The 20,636-nt window shown below is 43.4% G+C and overlaps 1 protein-coding gene across 1 annotated transcript in view; it reads right to left on the bottom strand.

Annotated features, from left to right (window-relative positions):
* Window positions 1–20,636, bottom strand: part of FOXRED2 (FAD dependent oxidoreductase domain containing 2) — an 804,453-nt gene that overhangs the window by 562,227 nt on the left and 221,590 nt on the right. The gene's annotated exons all lie outside the window — the stretch shown is intronic.

Here is a 20,636-nt window from a genome sequence, read left to right on the forward strand (position 1 = left end):
GTAAATTCTGTCTCAAATGGCCATGAATGGTCTAGTTGTTCTGATGACAAAAGTATTTCTTCTGAAGATGAAAGTTGGGAAGACTTTTGAGGACCTCTGTTTTTGTGTATCGTGTATCCCTAAGTTCTTTTTCAAGGATCCTCCAAGTTCCAGCGTGGGTGTTCGGTGCCCACCCATAAAAGGGGGGGGGGGGGGTACTGTCAGGAATCTGCATTCTCCATCGCATCACTTACTGTGGAACTACAGGTTCCAGCAGTTCCAGTTCCAGTCTTCGGTCCCGTTTCCAGTGATCTCCTATTTCTGGCATTTCCAAGTTGTTTCCCTGTTCCAGTGTTCCTGTGGAACTACAAGTACCAGCATCTATTCCAGCTTTCGTACGAGTCACATTCAGTGTACAAGTTCTCCTGGTTCCTGTTTTCCTGTTTCCAGTGTGGTTTCCTTGTTGTCATTCTTCAGTCTTCAGTTTGTTATGAACTCCAGCCACAGTTTGCCACAACAACTTGCAGTAAGAGACTTTCTTCAGGTGTTCTTCCATTACTCAGCCTGTGCACCTGATTACCAGCATCTAGCATTGTGCATTGCATTCAGCACTTAACAACTTGCTGTGTTAGAACTGTCTCCTGATAGGGCCTTGCTTGGCTTAAAGATGTGTGCTTCTACAGATACTGTGTGCTTTGATTGCTATTTGTTATATATCAGAGTTTCGTTTGCTGCATCTGATTTCATTATTGCCTTATTTATATCAAGTTACAAGTTCATCTTCATTGCTCATTTGTTACCAGTGACTTTTTAAATATTAATTTATCGGATTAAGTTATTATTCATTGTTCCTGTCATCCATTATCCCTGTGTGATAATAAATATCAAGCGCACATGCGCGGAACTTTTCGTCAGTCTCCCCGTTTCCTCTATCACTCCTACACTGACCCACTAGTGCCCCCTCCGGGGACAAAGTTACAGAATCCTGACATTTAGTATCATCTGCAAAATGTTATACTTTTATCTCAATACCATCTCCTATGTCATTTATATATATGTTAAACAGCATAGGTCCTAGTACAGACCCTTGAGGTACACCACTTAATACTTTAGTCCAATTTGAAAATGTTCAATTGACTACCACTCGCTGTTCCCTATTTTCCAACCAATTTTTGACCAAAGTACAAATGCTGTCTCCAAGACTAAGGTCACTTAATTTAAGACACAACCTCATGTGAGGTACTGTGTTGAAGGCTTTCACAAAATCTAAAACTACATCATCCACAGTATAGATGCTAATTAAGTTCGTTTGACATGACCTACAATATCTTTCACAAACCCATACTGGTTCTCACCAATTATGTTTAAGCATCCAAAATACTCCTGAATGATATCCCTTAATATACCTTCCAATATTTTCCCAACAATAGATTTCAGGCATACCAGTCAATAATTTCCAGGATCAGATTTAGTTCCCTTTTTAAATAGTGGCACAATATCTGCTATTCGACAGTCCCTGGGAACCATGCCTGTTGTAATTGAAACTTTAAAGATTAAGTATAATGACCTTGCTATCTCTCAGTTTAGCTCCATAAGAACCCTTGGGTGCAGTCCATCAGGCCCTGGAGATTAATTAATCTTAATATTATGTAGTCGCTCTTTGACTACTTTCTCACTTATATAAATGTATATGGTCATTATCCTTACTGTTATATTGTCCTGTTTCCACCAGTTTTTCCTCTCTAGTAAATACAGACAAGAAGAATTTATTCAATATTTCTGCTTTTTCATTGTCACTATTTAACAATTCACCTAGTTCATTTTTTTAGGGGCCTATGTTGTCTTTTTTTATCCTTTTACAATAGATATACTTAAAACACTTTTTTGGATTTGATTTACTTTCCTTCGTAATTAGTTTTTAGTTTTCTATTTTAGCTGCTCTTATTTCCTTTTTGCATAATTTATTACATTCTTTGTAGCAGCGGAAGGACTCCATACTCCCATAAGATTTAAACGCTTTAAATGCTCGCCTCATTTTGTCCATTAATACCATTACCAACATTTTAAAGGTGTCCCACATTTCAGCTGTGCTCTTACCATTAAAAATGTGGTCTCAATCTATTATTATTATTATTATTATTATCCTTTATTTATATGGCACCACAAGGGTTCCACAGCGCCCAATTACAGAGTACATAAATAATTAAACAGGAAAACAGCAACTTACAGTTGATGACATTATAGGACAAGTACAGGGTAAATAAACATAGTTACACCAGCAGATGACACTGGAATAAGTATCAGGTGGCAGAAGACTGATGGATTTGGTGCAGTTGAAGATTATTCAAGTAAGAAAGGATAAGCACATGAGGGAAGAGGGCCCTGCTCGTGAGAGCTTACATTCTAAAGGGGAGTGGTAGACAGACAGGGGTGACACAGATGGGATACATAGAGAGCGTAGAACAGAGGGTTAGGATGAGATTTGGCTGGGTTTGGTGAAGAAGTGGGTCTTGAGAGCCCGTTTGAAGTTTTGTAGAGAGGTGGAGAGTCTGAGGGGGAGAGGTAGGGAATTCCAAAGAAGTGGTGCAGCACGTGAAAAATCTTGGAGGTAGGAGTGAGAGGAAGTAATCCGTAGGCAGGAGAGTCGGCGTGCATTAGCAGAGCGAAGAGGACGGGTGGGAGTGTAAAGGGAGATAAGGTCAGAGATGTAGATGGGAGAGGAGTGGATGAGGGCTTTGTAAGCGAGTGTGAGAAGCTTGAAATGGATTCTGAAAGGGAAGGGGAGCCAGTGAAGGTCTAGTAAGAGAGGAGAGGTGGACGTAGTGCGTTTGGTGAGGAAGATGAGCCGGGCAGCAGCACTGAGGATAGATTGGAGTGGAGAGAGGTGTTTGTCAGGAATGCCAGTCAGGAGCAGATTACAGTAGTCCAGTCTGGAGATGAACAGTGAGTGGATAAGAGTCTTAGTAGCATCCTGGGTCAGAAAGGGTCTAATCCTGGAAATATTTTTTAGATGAAAATGGCAGGTTTGTGAGAGGTGCTGAATGTGTGGTTTGAAGGAGAGGGAGGAGTCAAGGATTACTCCAAGACAGCGCACTTGGGGGCTAGAGGAGATAGTAGTGCCATCAATAGATAATGAGATTGTAGGAGGTGAGGTTATGCGGGAGGGAGGGAAGATGATCAGCTCGGTCTTAGACATGTTAAGTTTAAGAAAGTGCTGGGACATCCAGGAAGAGGTAGCAGAGAGACAGTTGGAGATATGAGTGAGGAGAGCAGGGGAGAGGTCTGGAGAGGAAAGATAGATTTGGGTGTTATCAGCATAGAGATGATATTGGAAACCAAAAGAACTAATGAGCTTACCTAGTGAGGACGTATAGAGAGAGAAGAGAAGAGGACCAAGAACAGAACCTTGGGGTACCCCTACAGTTAGTGGAAGTGAGGGGGAGGTGGAGTCATGAGAGGAGACAGAGAAAGAACGGTCAGAAAGGTAGGAGGACAGCCAAGAGAGGGCAGTGTCACGCAGACCAATGGAGTGAAGAATTTGCGGTAGGAGAGGATGGTCCACAGTTTCAAAAGCAGCAGAGAGATCAAGTAGAATAAGTATAGAGTAGTGTCCCTTAGATTTAGCAGCATGGAGGTCATTGCATACTTTTGTAAGGGCAGTTTCAGTGGAGTGGAGAGGACGGAAGCCAGACTGGAATGTGTCAAGCAGTGAGTGTGAGGACAGAAAGGAAGTAAGGCAGTTGTAGACAATACGCTCAAGGAGTTTGGAGGCAAAAGGGAGGAGTGAGATGGGTCGGTAGTTGGAGAGTGTTTGGATCAAGTGTAGGTTTTTTTAAGAATAGGAAAGATGAGTGCATGCTTGAAGGCAGAGGGGACAGTGCCTGATGAGAGGGATAGATTGAGAAGGTGGGAAAGATGGGAACAAGCAGAAGGAGAGAGGTAGCGGAAGAGGCGGGAGGGGATAGGGTCAAGTGGGGAGGTGGTGAGGGGACAGGAACGAATGAGGGCCATGACTTCCTCTCCAGATGCATGGGAGAAAGATGTCAGAGTAGGTGCGAGGGATGGGGAGGGTTGGTAAGGGATGGGAGAAAGCTGGTTACTGATGGTCTGGTGTGGTGAGATGTCCTGACATATGGAGTCAATTTTGGATGTGAAGTAAGTGGCAAAGTCAAAAGCAGAGAGTGAGGAAGGGAGACGAGGTGGAGGTAGGCAGAGGAGTGAGTTGAGAGTGGCAAAGAGGCGCCGGGGGTTGGAAGACTGGGAGGAGATGAGGTTATTGAAGTATGACTGTTTAGCAAGAGAAAGGGCAGCAAGGAAAGGATGAGAGCATGAGTTTGAAATGGAGGAAGTCTGCCTTATAGGCCCTACACACTGGCCGATATTCTGAAAGATATGAACGATCTCGTTCATAAATGAACGAGAACTCGTTCATATCTTTCAGTGTGGAGACTCCAGCGATGAACGATGAGCGGCCCCACGCTCGTTCATCGCTGGTCTCCCGTCGGCTGTGCATGCAGGCCAATATGGACGATCTCGTCCATATTTGCCTGCACTTCAATGCAGCCTCGTGACGGGGGGAGTGAAGAAACTTCACTCCCCCCGTCACTGCCCCTCCGCCGCCGAGTCGCTCGTCGGCCGTATCGGCCGCCGGGTCGCTCGTCGGCCGTATCGGCCGTCGGGCACCTCGGCGGCGCATCGGGAAATGAGTAGGGCCCATTAGAGCGTGATTTCCTCCAGTGTCGCTCAGCAGTACGTGAGCATTTTTGCAGATATCTGGTGCATTTGGTGTGCCAGGGTTGAGGTGTTAATTTCTGAGGGTGAATAGTGGTTTGTGGAGCAACAGAGTCAAGAGCAGAAGTAAGGGATGCATTGTATGTGGAAGTGGCTTGTTCAGGGCATGAGAGAGAGAGAATAGGAGAGAGAAGTGAATCAAACAGGGAGGAAAGGAATGTGGTGTCAATAGCTTCAATGTTACGCTTGGTGATGGTAGCCTTAGGAGGTAGAGATGGGGAAGTCGAGAGAGATAGGTTAAAGGAGAGCAGGTGGTGGTCAGAGAGGGGAAATGGGGAGTTGGAAAAATCAGAAATATCACAGCTGTGAGTGAAGACCAGATCCAGTGAGCTCCCATTAACATGGGAGGGTGAGGAGGTCCACTGGGAGAGACCAAGTGAAGAGGTGAGGTTAAGGAGTTTAGAGGCAGGGGATTGTGTGGGGATGTCAATAGGGATGTTGAAATCGCCTAGGATAATGGAGGGAATGTCAGAAGAGAGGAAGTGAGGAAGCCAGGAAGCAAAGTTGTCGATGAATTTGGAAGCAGTGCCAAGGGGGCGGTAAATGACAGCTACTCTAAGATGGACTGGTTGGAAGAGATGTATGGCATGGACCTCAAATGTAGAGATTGTAAGGGATGGTTATGGTGGTATGAGTTGGTAGGAGTAACTAGAAGGTAAAAGGACCCCAACACCACCCCCATGGCGACCCCCAGGTCGGGATGTGTGTGTGAATGTGAGGCCCCCAGCAGAGAGAGCAGCAGGAGAAGTAGTGTCAGAGGGCGTAATCCAAGTTTCAGTAATGGCTAGTAGGTGTAGGGAGTTGAAAATGAAAAGGTCATGAGTGGGGACCAGTTTGTTACAAACAGATCTGGCATTCCAGAGGCACAGAATAGGGGGTATGAGTTTGTGGGAGAGATGTGAATTAGATTATCAGGGTAGCTGTAGTGATGAGGTGAGATTAACTTTGAGGGCAGGGATGATGAGAGAGTAGTGATGGTACGGGTGCCTGAGCTAGGAGGGGAAACAGCAGGAGGTGGGCAGGGAGGGAGGTCAGTGTGATGTGGATGGGGGTATGGGGAGGTGACAGGGAAGGGAGAGAGGGAGCAGGGCTGAGTTGTGAGGTAGCAGGACCATGGGGCAGAGGTAAATGAAAGTGGGGTAACAGGAAATGAGGGGGAAGAAAACAGAGGGATGGAGGGGAGACAGGAGGAGGTGTAGGAGACTAGGGTGGAAGGATAAAGATACATTGGGGGTCATTCCGAGTTGTTCGCTCGCAAGCTGTTTTTAGCAGCTTTACACACGCTAAGCCTACTGGGAGTGAATCTTAGCATCTTAAAAATGCGAACGAAAGATTCTCAAAATTGCGATTACACACCTCTTAGCAGTTTCTGAGTAGCTTCAAACTTACTCGGCATCTGCGATCAGTTCAGTGCTTGTCGTTCCTGGTTTGACGTCACAAACACACCCAGCGTTCGCCCAGACACTCCTCCGTTTCTCCAGCCACTCCCGCGTTTTTCCCAGAAACGGTAGCGTTTTTTCTCACACACCCATAAAACGGCCAGTTTCCACCCAGAAACACCCACTTCCTGTCAATCACATTACGATCACCAGAACGATGAAAAAAACGTGAGTAAAATTCCTAACTGCATAGCAAATTTACTTGGCGCAGTGCGAACATTGCGCATGCACACTAAGCGGAAAATCGCTGCGATGCGAAGAAATTTACCGAGCGAACAACTCGGAATGACCACCATTATTAGGTAGACACTGAGTGATGTGGGGAGTATAAGAAAGCCTTGACATAGTGTTAAGTAGGTAAATAGGTTGAGGGAAAGTGGAAGTAGGAGAGGAGACTGTAAGGGAATCAGAGCAGAAGAATTGCAGAAATGCAGGTGAGAAAAGCAGTGTAGGCTCAATGGGTGTAGATTTAGTATGAAATGAGACAAAAGCGTAGATAAAGTGGGTGCAGAAATGTATTTGGGCTGTAAGAAATGAAAGGATTGTGAGAGGGTTAAGAAGCAATGGTAGTTCGGTTAGATTTTTTAAGTGTTTGTAGATGAGAAGATGAACTCACAATTGTCCCAAAGAAGATCTTTGTGATCCTGATTATGGATGGAAACCTGATCTTACATACTGTATGTTCTTTTCTGCAAATGGGTTGCATAGTGATCACAATTTATGCCCTTTAAAGACTGCCTGAGCACGATAAAATTTGCTGTCCTAAAATTGAAAGTTTTAGTCGAACCCTTATAGTGTTGTTTTTTATAACATATTTTGAATATGACCATATTATGATCACTATTTGCCAAGGGCTCCCATACATTAATGATGGATATTGCCTCTACATTATTTGTTATCACCAGGTCCAGTAAGGTCTTATTTCTAGTCTGTTCCTCACTCACTTGGGACAAATAGTTATCTTTAAGTATGTTTAAAAACCTATTACCCCTAGTTGTACTAATTAATGTTAGGATAATTAAAGTCCCCCATAATTAACATTTCCCCCATTGCTGTTGCCTTAACAATTTGCTGGTGGAGTTGCACTTCCTCAGCCATACTTATATTGGGCGGTTTATAGCATGTCCCTAGTAGTAGTTTCTTTGGATATTTACCACTGAGTATAATTTCCACCCACAATGACTCAATGTTATCACTTCTACCCTCGCAATCAATTTCCTGTAGGTATGGATTAAGGATAGGCTCAACAAAAAGACAAATTCCTCCTCCCCTTTTCTATTCCCTGTCTTTCCTAAATAGTGTGTAGCCCTCCAAATTTAATGCCCAATCATGAGGATCATCCCAGCATGTTTCAGTGATACATATGATGTCATATTGCTAGCTCATTGCTATTAGTTCCAATTCCCCCATTTTTCCAGATGGCTTCTTGCATTTAGAAGCATGCATTTTAGCTTATTCTCTATCAACCTGGTTTTATTTGATTTTTTCCTTGGTAGACTTTCCTTGTTTATGTGTGGATTACCAGGATTTATACTTTTGTTTATTTTCTTTTTTAAGGCCTGTTGTTCTCCTCCCCCCTTCTCTACCCATATTTATCTTACTATGCCCCCCCCCCCCTTGCTATTCACACTGATTCTTCCATAAAATCTTTCTACTCCCTCCGCCCACCTAGTTTATCTCCTCCAACTTTATAACCAAACTTCCCCCAAGCTGCCCCCCTCCTGGTTCAGATGCAATCCATCCCGACAAAAAAGATGGTGCCTAACCGAGAAGTCCGCCCAATGCTCCAAGAAGTCAAATCCTTCCTTCCTGCACCAATCTCTTAGCCACACATTTAGCTCCCTAATCTTCCTCTGCCTCCCTGGGCACAGGAAATATTTCGGAGAATATTACCTTAGATGTCCTTGCTTTAAGTTTGTGACATAGATCCCTGTAATCTTTTTTAACTCATCATGAAATCTATTAAACCACAAGGTCTACAATCTTGAAACTTAGCAGGTAGCCTCTCCTTAGGTCCTAGGTGCTTCCTAAGAACCAGTTCTACAAATGTCACTGTTCATCCATGGAAATCGCCAAAAATGAATATATCAGGAGACAGCATAATGCCGGAATGCCTGGACCAATTTACACCACACTTGGTACACATATAATTTACAATCTGGGAATAAACACTGTAGGGATAAGCCACCCCTAGGGGTGATGCAGCAGCACAGAATATTTCAGCAGAATCCATAACTCTGGAATGCCTTGTGCAATTTACACCAAACTTGGTACACATATGACTTACAATCTGGGAACAAACACTGTGGGGGTAAAACACCCCTAGGGGTGGACCAGCAGCACAGACTATGTCAGTACATGCATGATATGTCAGTGACGACAGGGCTGCATGTGACAGTGGCAGTGACATGATGGGAGGAAGGGAATGGAGGTAGCAGGAAGCCATAAACTGATAGTTATATAGTGGAAGGAGCAGGGTCCCCAGCAGCACAGTGTATTAGGAGATGCATGATATATCAGGCAGGATAGGGCTGCATGTGACAGGGGAATTCACATGATGTGAGGAGGGGAATAAAAGGTAGCAAGAACACACATTGACAGTTATATAGTAGAAGTAGCAAGGTCCCCCAGCAGCACAGAGTATGGCAGGAGATGCATAATGTGCTGCGCTATATAAGAAACTGTAAATAAATGAATTTCACAGGGGCACTGACATAATGTGAGGAGGGGAAAGGAGGCAGCAAAAAGCCACAGACTGAAAGTTGTATAGTGGGAAAAGCAGGGTCTCTTGGGGGGACAAAAAGGGGTCCAGCCACTACACAAAGTGGGTCAGGGAAGAAAGATATGCCTATATACTAGGTCTCCAAGCAACGTAACTTAACGAACAACTGTAATTCTAATTTACCATCCTCATCTCATAGTGAAGCATGAGTATACAGCTAGTTTCAAATATTGTGAAGGTTCTCTCTTTATCATTAACTGTGGAATAATTTTCTTAGGAATATAAACTGCATATACTACAAATATAGTACAAATAACAAGTTATTGGAATCAGGAGAATATTTTCAATATTTTGTATCCAGAAACTACAGTTGGACAACATCTATTAACATTAAAACAGAAAAATAATGCAGATGCACACTCTATGGTACCAAGCACCCCTAATTAGAATAAGTATAATTAACTCTGCAATCTAACATAGGGAAAAAAATAGGATTTCAATACCTACCAGTAAATCCTTTTCTCTTAGTCTGTAGAGGATGCTGGGGTCACTTCAAGAACCATGGGGTATAGATGAGATCCGCAGGAGACATGGGCACTTTAAGACTTTCAAATGGTGTGACCTGGCTACTCCCTCTATGCCCCTCCTCCAGACTCCAGTTTAAGGAACTGTGCCCAGTGAGACGGACATTTCGAGGAAAGGATTTATTGTAAAACCACGGTGAGCATCTTACTAGCTCACACCTCAAGCATGCCGCAGAACATGGCATTCAACAGAACCCAAGCCAACGGCATGAAGAATTTTCAGCAATATGCTGACAATAAAAATGTAACACCACAAAAGGTTGGTACATGTGGAAAGAAGAAACCACCTTTGGTAGAAAATGTCGACGAGTTTCCAACTCTGCTCTATCTTCATGGAAGATCAAATAAGGTCTCTTGTGAGACCAGACCGCTAACTCAGACACTCGCCTTGCGTATGCCAAGGCCAACCTGACGACCACTTTTCAAGTGAGGAATTTCACTCCGCCTTAAGTAAAGGTTTAAACCAATGTGATTGAAGGAACTGGAACACCCCATTAAGATCCCCTGGTGCCACAGGGGCACCAAAGGAGGTTGGATGCGCAACTCTCCCTTCACAAAAGTCTGAACTTCTGAAAGGTAGTCTAATTGATTCTGAAAGAAAACCGATAAGGCCGATTTTAATTACTGAAAACTCTGCCGTAGGAGTCTTCTTGGATTTACACCAAGAAAATTATTTTGTCCAAAACCGGTAGTAATATTTAGATGTTACCCCTTTTCTAATCCGAATAAGTGTGGGAACTACTTCCGTGGGAATACCCTTACGGACTAAGATCAGGGGGTAAATTTACTAAGATGTTAGTTCTATTTAAAATGGGATGTTGCTCTTAGCAACCAATCAGATTCCAGGTATTATGTTCTAGAAGGTGCTAGATAAATGAGACGTAAAATCTGAAATAGAACTCCCATTTTAGTAAATTTGCCCCCTGGTGTTTAACCGCCATGTCGTCAAACGTAGCCGCGGTAAGTCCTAATACACGCATGGCCCCTGGCGCAACAGGTCCTCATGCAAAGGAAAAAGGCCAGGGATCTCCTATGAGCAATTCCCGAGACCTGGATACCAAGCTCTCTTTGGCAAGTCTGGGACTATGAGGCTCACCCGAATTTCCCTTTTATGAACCCAGAACTTTTGAAACGAGAGAAATCCTAGGGAATACATATACCGACTGAAAACACCCACGCTGTCACCAATTCCATTCACTGTTCCTGTTTGAGGGTCCCTTGACCTAGAACTCTGAAGCTTCTTGTTGAGATGAGATGCCATTATTCCTACTTGAGGAAATTCCAACGACATGTCACCCCTTCGAAGGCTACTCGGAGGAGGTCTCCCCTCTCCTGGATGGAGATCGCCTGCTGAGGAAGTCTGCTTCCCAGTCGTCCACTCCTGGAACGAACATCGCTGACAAAGCGCTTGTATGCTTTTTTCCGCCCAGCGGAAATTCCTTGTGGCTTCTGCCATTGCTGTTCTGCTTTTCGTTGTAAAAAATTGTTGTAAACGGACCTAAACTCTAGACCGTTTATGTGGTGACAAGTTTCCTAACTTGACCATCTTCCTTGGAAATTTTCCCCGAGTGACTGCCCCCCGCCTCAGAGGCTTGCATCCGTGGTCACTAGGATCCTGTCCTGGATACTGAACCTGCGCCCCTCTATGAGGTGAGAACTGTGCAGCCACCACAGGAGTGAGATTCTTGTCTTGTAGGTGGGAACCAAACGCCTTGTCCAACAGGTCCTTCTGGATCCCCCTGGCATGGAACCGGACAAATTGAGTGGCCTCGTAGGCCGCAACCATCTTTTCCAGCAACCGAATGTATTGATGAAATGACACTCTTGCTGGCCTCTGAATTTGTTTGACTAGACTCTGGATCTCCAGAGTCTTTTCCACTGGAAGAACAAAACTCTTTGTAGTTCTGTGTCTAGTATTATTCCCAAAACAGACAACCGCGTCGATGGGACCAACAGTGATTCTGACAACTTCAGGAGCTAACCCTGTTTCAGGAAGAGTGCAATGTTTGCACCAACTGGTTCCTAGAACTCGCAGTTATCAGGTGACCGTCCCAGTACGGGATAACTGTGACTTCTTACCAGCGACGGAGAATCATCATTACCACCATCACCCTCGGAGCCGTGGACAGACCAACGGCACGTCCGATATTGGTAATGACACCCTTGAATTGCAAACCTCAGGCAAGCCTAATGCGGAGGTTATTTAGGTCTACTGAGATCACTGCCTTGAGAGATTCCATCTTGGATTTGAATTTCTTTAAGTAGAAAATGAGGGATTTCAGATTTAGGATTGGTCTGACCGAGCCGACTGGATTCGGGACCACGAAGAGGCTTAAATAAAAACCTTCACCCTATTGTGACAGAGGGGGGGGGACAGGTCAATAACCTGATCCTGATACAACCTTTGTCTTGTGTCGCATACTACCTCCCCGTCCAGAGGGTAATTTGAAAAATTGGTGAGGGAAAATGTCTGGAGACTCCAGTATGTACCCTTGGGACACTATTCGTAAAACCCACGGGTCCAGGTCTATTCCAGGACTGACTGAAGAGTTTTTAGACGTGGCCCCACCGGTGTGGACTCCCGCAAGAGAGTCCCAGCATCATGCGGTGGATATGGCAGGACAGAGGATGATGTCTGCTCCTGTGATCTTGAAGAGGTTCCGAACCTCTTCCCATTTCTCCTTCCTCTACCTGCAAAGAAAGGGGAATCAGTATCTATTGGGCCGAAATGACTGCATCCGACAATGATGTGTCATCATCCACTGTGAGGGAACATAGGGCAAGAAGGTAGACTTACAAGCGGCAGCAGTCGAGATCAAATTAACTAGGCCGTCACCAAACCAGGCTTCACCTTCATAGGGCCGAGACTCCATTTCTTCTCAGAGTCCGCATCAGCATTGCATTGGTGAATTGATACAGAAAAACAACAAAAGAAGTGTGCTGACTCTGGTGGAGTTTTAATTAGGTTCATTATTTGTTAGTGTATGCTGATGCTTCCCCCTAATGAGGTAATTGCTAACCTCAGTGGAGTATAGTAAAAGGAATTAAACAATAGGGATGCGCTGCAACACTAGCATAGATTTAATTATAATTATCAGTATATATATATATATATATATATATATATATATATGTGTGTGCGTGTGTGTGTGTGTATATATATATATATATTTTTTTTTTTTTTTTAAAGAAACGAATAGTAGAGATACATAAATATAAAAACAAGTATAATGCTCTTGGACAGTCACGTGATTTAATTTAAGATGATAAATTTATTTTCTAATAAACACATAAAAAACATGAAACCTTTGTAGCCTATATTCAATATCTAATTAAAACTTACGGTAATGGATCCTAAAACTTAAAAAACCATGTGATTTTTCAAAGTCCTATTTCACCCTGTATATCAAATCCGGTACAATGTAACACAGTCCTTGATGCAGAGGTTCTTCAGAAAGAAAGTTCCGTCAATCACAGCTGTGCACAGCTAATTGATACTTTTACATGCATGTACTTTGTAACTCACTCACTGTGGCTTTCCAAACAATTGACTTTCATCCATTCGTTCCCCCTGGTTCCAAACATAGACAGCTTATCCCTTCAGTTCTTTGTTGTTGTTAACAATTTAGCGCAATCTGAGTTTTACCGGGATTGATGGTTTGCTGTTGGTTCCAATGTCACTGGGGTCCGTGGTTGTTCTCAGTCAAGGTAACAGATGGGCTTTTCACTGTGTGTAACGCGTTTCTCCGTCTTTGTAATCTCTGTCAGCGGCTTCCTCAGACACAATTATTTACAAGCCCCGCTTTCTTGTTTAAATACCCTGTGTTATTAGCGTCACCGTGCCATTCTGCGCACGCACACTCCTTGATGTGTTCCGAGCCGTCCAGCGCACTGGCACTCATTAGTGCGTTCCAAGCCTTTATTTCTTTAGCCACATTGACAAATTCCCTATCCAGTCCTCATTAACATTGACTTATCCTGCATCTGCACGCTCATTGCCGCATTCCTAGCCTCAGTCCAGTAAATTATATAATTATATTTCCAGACTCATTCGTCATAGCCTGGTCCTGCGCTCACGTCTTATCATTCTATTCTAATACATTCACTCCATTAATGCTTATTCCCAATCTTACAAGGATCCTATCTTTATATATTCATATTATATGATATTCATATTTTAATTGTATTATTAACTGCATAGATTCTTTCAAAAGTGTGTATATATATATATATATATACATACACACACATATACACACACATGGCTGTCTCATATTTTCAACTTCTTTAAATCTAAAAGAACAGTACAATGTTTCTCTACCAATTTATATTTATAAACATATCCCGACTTTCTATTAACCATTTAACATATTTAATTCCTTTTTACTCCACCAGTTGTTTACCTCTAATTTTATTATAGTATCACCATAGTATTATTCATATTAAATCCCCCCCCCCCCCCCCCACACACACACACACTTTTTTTTCCCCCATCCTAGATTTAGGAACATTTCCAGGTAAATAGAGACCTTCTTCTATCCTTTCTCCCCTTATATGATTTGTATCATATTTATATTCATATCTTTATATTCAATAAAATATAATACATTAGACATATATCCTCATTTCCTGATTATGTATTTAGCCCCTGTATACATGGTAACAAACTTTCCCCTTTTTATACATTTCTCCACCTAGTGACTCTTTAAGCTCTCTCCCTCTCCCCTCCCCCCCCCCCCTTTTCCCTACTTTTTACATAACTTGCTATATATCTGTCTGTAGAGAATGCTAGGATTAATTCTTTTTAAATCTACCCCTTTGTTTCTAAATATTATTTAATTCTATAGTGTGATTTAGTCCTAACGGGGTCATACTACGTAAACAAAAAATCCAATATGCTTCTCTCTTGCATAACCTCGTATATCTATCACCTCCTCTACAAGTGATATCAATCCCTTCAATACCCATGACCTTAATATTTATCATCTTTCCATCCTAACAGTCTGTAATGTGTCTATAGAGTATATTCGTTCTTAATTTCCTTTCGATGTTTCTTTTGTGTTCCATGAATCTGCAGTTCAGTGTTCTTATTGTCCTGCCTACATATTGTTGTCCACATCCACACTGCAATACATACACTGTGAATGTGGACTTGCAGTTAATGAACCTCTTTATAGGATATGTTTCCTTAGTTATGGTTGATTTGAAACTTGTTACCTTCCTTTCTGAATACTTACAAGTATGACACCCTGTTCTTCCACAATTATGGAAGCCCTTTGGTCTTTGGGGGAGCCAACTTTTTACTTTATCCTGTTTGATTTCTAGTTTAAACAGACTAGGGGGTATATTTACTAAAATTCGTATTTTCCCGTCTGAGGTCAAAGTTCAATCACGAATGACATCGAAAGTGTAAAGTTGCAACTTTTTGAATTTATTACGACTAATTTACTAAGCTGTCGTATTCTGCATTTTCGGATTTACCGATGTCGATGTCATTCGTTTTTTTGGCAGTGTTTTACGTGAGTGACTTGTAAAACACTGCCGACTTTAGTACAATGAATCTCGGCCGGATCTGAGCGATCAGTGCTGGGCTTCATTGTGCACCTTTAAAAAAATTTAAATCAGTGTTAAACTCTAAAAAAAAAATGCGTGGGGTCCCCCCTCCTATGCCAAACCAGCCTCGGGCTCTTTGAGCCGGTCCTGGTTGTAAAAATATGGGGTAAAAAATGTCAGGGGTTCCCCCATATTTAAACAACCAGCACCGGGCTCTGCGCCTGGTCCTGGTTCCAAAAATACGGGGGACAAAAAGCGTAGGGGTCCCCCGTATATCTGAAACCAGCACCGGGCTCCACTAGCCAGATACATAATGCCACAGCCGGGGGACACTTTTATCTAGGTCCCTGCGGCCCTGGCATTACATAACCAACTAGTCACTCCTGGCCGGGGTACCCTGGAGGAGTGGGGATCCCTTCAATCAAGGGGTCCCCCCCCTCCAGCCACACAAGGGCCAGGGGTGAAGCCCAAGGCTGTCCCCCCGATCCAAGGGCTGCTGATGGGAGGCTGATAGCCTTTATGTCAAAAAATGAATATTGTTTTTAGTAGCAGTACTACAAGTCCCAGCAAAGCTCCCCCGCAAGCTGGTACTTGGAGAACCACAAGCCCGAGGCTGGTTTGGCTTAGGAGGGGGGACCCCACGCATTTTTTTTTATTAAAAATAACAAATTCCCACCCCTTCCCACTGAAAAACATGCACGGATCTCATGGATCCGTGCATGCCTATCCAAACACGGGGGAAAAAAGCAGGTCTGATTTTTTTTAGCACTTTTTCACGAATTGTATTTCAACACGGCAGTGTTTGGCTATTGTCAGCAGTGTTTGTGATTTGCACTTTTTTAGTAAATGACCGATTTCTACCAAATTGCAGGCGTATTTGACCGATGGTGTATTGATTCGTAATTTTTTCCTAGGAATTCCAAAATATTACGAATGCCCTCATCACTGCCGAGATTTTTGCTTAGTAAATTCCCAAGATGACACTTTGAAGAAAAAACGTCATCTCGGTCAAAATCAGGACCTTAGTAAATATACCCCTAGGTGTTGATTTTAACTTCAGATTTTCTGCCTTTCTAAATATTACTCTTTCGGATAACTCTGTGGTATTATTTAGCACCTCGTCGAGTTGGAGCAGAGGGAAATTCTTCTTACATTTTTTTTTGAATCTCTCCAAATCCCGTATTATATTTAGTAACAAAGGAGGTGGTTCTAGTTTGTAGTTTTGCTTGTTTTTTAGATGGGGCTTTTTTCTGATGTTGTTTTATTGTATTTCCCCTTAATATATTATCCCTTTCCATATTTGTAACCTCCACTAAAGCCTTTTCAAGAATGTGATTTGGATACCCCTGTTGGCTAAATGACTCGTATGTTTCTTTCACCTATCTATGGAAACCTTCTGATGAGCAGTTCCTTTTAATACGGAGGAATTGGCTCTTAGGTACATTACCCTTCCAAATTTTATAGTGGTTGCTTCTATAGTTCAAATATCGATTTTGATCTACCTTTTTAATAAATGTTTCTGTATGTATTTTCCCCCACCTTTGCTGTTAAAGTGATATCCAAAAAATGTATTGCTTATTGTGTTTGTAAATTTGATCCCAAAATCGTTATTATTTAAACTCCCCACAAATTTCTGTGCAGACTGCAATTCCTCCTCCCAGATGAAAAAGAGGTCATCTATAAAACATCCATGTAGGACCAGGTTCGCCCCGATTCCGCCCCCACAGATGTGTCGCTCCTCGAAGCGACCCATAAAGAGATTGGCGAATCCACAACGCCCTCCTAACCAAGACCGCCATGGAATTGGCCTGAGAACCCAATAGTCTTATATCCCTTGCAGTTGCACGAAAGTACGCTGCAGTATTTGATATGACCCAACGTAAAGGAATATCCCATCTCTCTCCAGGGTATCTACAGTATATCGGATGACAAGGCACCCAACCATTTTTGAATACTACTACTCCCCATGTGCATGTAATGGCAGGTCTAACTAACGTACGCGTGAACACATAACTAGAAATTAACTTATTTTCCTGCATACGATCCGCTGGATTTGTGACAGGGCCTCCTGCAGAACAGGGAGTGACTCCGACTTTATTCTGTCCGTGGCGGGAAAAGAACGAACAATCAGAATCCTCATTAGAATTTGAAACCATCCTGTCAGGGCTGACCCAGACTTTCCCACAGAGCTCTCTGCACATGAGAAGGAGGAACGATACCTCAGCTTTCATTATAACGTGTGTGTGTGTGTGTGTGTGTGTGTGTGTGTGTGTGTGTGTGTGTGTATATATATATATATATACATACATACACACACATACAACACACAATTATATATACATGTATATACACATATATACATATCCCCACATAGACCCTTCAGTCAGGAACAGCGAGAGTCCTCAGTGACGTCTTTACTGTGCACTACTCATGTACGGAATGCTCTTTTTTTTTTTTTTTTTTTGCGGATCTAATCAGGAAAAATTATGGTCGACATAGGAAACAGTATCCGTGTCGATATCAGGGAGTAGTAATTGGACATTTTTTGCGACCCCGAGGGGTCTTGGGACACAAACTTATGCAACCTTACTATATATATATATGCACACACATATATACATATATACATACATACATACATACACATACATACACACACATATATTACCCTTTCTGATATGCAAATTTTCTACCCAGACAGATAATGGTGGTGCCTACAAGGCCACACACACCCTTCTGTGTCCCTAATATCGTTTTCTCTTGGAAAACATTCAGCCATCGACATGTCAACACACATGTACCAAGTAGCATCAAGAGCCGGCGGTGTCGACAGGGTCACTCCCACAGCCGTTTGTGGGACGAGCACTCAGCCTCAAACATGACGACACACGTGACACCCCAAGCATATAGGGAACAGACCCACAGTAAAGTCTGTCAGGAAGACACAGATAGAGTTTGCCAGCTCACACCCCAACGCTCAAGCCCGGTTCTGAAACCTTTATATATGCCTCAGACCTTATATTAACTTATACTGCATCAAATCAACTGTGCCCCCCCCCCCCCGTTTTTCACTCTGTTATGTTGTACAGTAGTGTGAGGAAGGACTACCGTCTCTACAAGAGAAAATGGCGCTGATGAGAGCTGTGAGGGGTAAGCCCTGCCCCCTTCATGGCACGCTTCAGCCCCGCTATTTTTTATTATATGTTTACTGGCGGGGGTCAGGATTTTGTGCCTAGGCACTCATACCCTTGTTTTCCAGTCACATATGAGGATTTTATGCTGCACAGGGCGCCCCCCCGTGCCCTTGTCGAAGTCGAAAAATATTGCAGTACACACATCATGTACAAACTACACACAGATGGCCTCCGTGCGCGTACTTGTTCTGCCGTGCAAGCACATATTCGCAATTTGCCTATGGTCGCTTCAACGGTCCTGCGTATTAGCGCGTGGTATGGGTAATTACGGTAGAGTTTGTGATCGCATGGAAAGGCCTCAAAAACACATTACATATTTAATCCAAATTGTGCACAATGTACACATAGTCTCCCTGCACCACACCAGCAAGTTACACTAGTTTAAATGGTATCAGAACAAAGGGATTCACCTTTACAGGATAGGAGGGGACAGAACTAGGTTATAAGGTGGTGTTTGGTATCCAGCTGTAGGGTATATTAAGGGCAATATTCCGGTGTTGGTTTGCAGAAGATCGCATGCTCCTGCAAATAGTTATGCGCAGGAGCAGAATATAAATATTAACTGTATTTACTGTACATTTGGTATGCGGCGGAGGCGGAGACCACCTGCAAGTGCACCTGGAACAGACATCGCCCACCTATTCAAACCGACCTATGACCTCTCCTGTACTGTAAATTACCATCCCTGTGTCCAATGGACAAAGATTACAGTTTCCATTGTGTTATGTTTTGGACTATTGTATAAAAAGCCAGCTGCATGCCTGGTCACACACAGACTCTGAAGGTCATCTCCCTTGATGACTGAGGACCGGCCGGGAAGCGCAGGCGAAACCAAAAATGTATGTACCATTGACTGTAGCCATTTCTCTATTGCATTGTATTGTATTGTTATTGTAACCTTCTATCAGTAATTATATGTTGGTGTGTCGGAACCCGGCATTTTAAATACAATCTGGTGCCGTGTCTCCTTTCCTTGCTAAGGTTATAAGTGTATTTCAGTCTAACGTGTAGCTGCTAAGCGCTCACGGCGTGTCTGTGGGTGTACGCACTGCGTGTATTTTGTATGGCCAGCGCGGCGTTAGTACGCAAAGTACGTACACGGTATGGGGCTTTGTACACTAATGGCGTAAAAAGTACGTAGGTTAAGGATTGATTACAGCGGCCGCAGCGGCTCCATTTAAAGAGTATTGAATGTATTTTTAAAGTGTTGCTTTTAGTCCTGTATGTAAATCAATGTTTACACCCTGCACCCTACAGTGCCGCTGTGTGTGTGAGCAATGCGCGCAGCACGATCTCTGTGCGGTCCCTCAGAAGCTGTCACTGAAATCTTTTTTTCTTCTTCTACTCACCTGTCTTCTGGCTCTGCAAGGGGGGTGACGGCGGGCTTTGGGAATGAACCCCTAGGCGTACTTAGTGTTCCAAACCCTCAGGAGCTAATGGTGTCCTGTAGCCAAAGAAGCAGGGTCTTTAAACTCACTAGAAGTAGGTCTGACTTCTCTCCCCTAAGTCCCACGAAGCAGGGAAACTGTTGCCAGCAGTCTCCCTGAAAATAAAAAAACCTAACAAAAGTCTTTTTCCAAGAAACTCAGTAGAGCTCCTCAGAGTGCATCCAGTCTGCCTGGGAACAATTCTAAACTGGAGTCTGGAGGAGGAGCATAGAGGGAGGAGCCAGGTCACACCATTTAAAAGTCTTAAAGTGCCCATATCTCCTGCGGATCCAGTCTATACTCCATGGTTATTGAAGTGACCCCAGCATCCTCTAGGACGTATGAGAAATCGAGGTGATTTGCATACTTTTTGCCCCACAAAATATGGGCCCACAAACCACTGTCCAGGTGACCTCATCTAGTGGGTCTCCAATAAGGTTCAAGTTCAGGGAGTGAGACCCCACCAATTCAGCAAAGGCTAGCTGACCCAAGGCACAACACTAGTGAGAGGCTATGGTGTTAATCATAAAGAAGCATAAGCTATATATTAAGAAGTGTTACATACAGATGGAGCCGTGCTCATCTGAGGTGGCTACATCACCAACGTGCACCCCCAGCCTGACTAGACGATCCGTCTGCCTAGCCACGCCAGGAGTGCACAGAGACGCTCCCATTCAGAGTGTCTCTGTCCGGCCACGCGGACAGACGCACTCGGCGATAAGCGCCCACCTAGTCACAGACGGCATCTGTATGTGAGAGGTATTAATTAGAATGCTAACAAGTTAAATAGTAGTAAAAAAAATTATAAGCTGCTAAAAAGGTGCTGAATGAAGTGTTACAATGTGATGCCCAAAGCAGCCAGACTACACTAACTCAGCAGGCCCGGGCCCCAAACTGATCCATAAAACTGAAAAATTGTATAAATTTATCATTACCCATTATCAAAT

The sequence above is a fragment of the Pseudophryne corroboree genome, chromosome 9, assembly GCF_028390025.1.
Source record: "Pseudophryne corroboree isolate aPseCor3 chromosome 9, aPseCor3.hap2, whole genome shotgun sequence".
Classification (NCBI taxonomy): Eukaryota; Metazoa; Chordata; class Amphibia; order Anura; family Myobatrachidae; genus Pseudophryne; species Pseudophryne corroboree.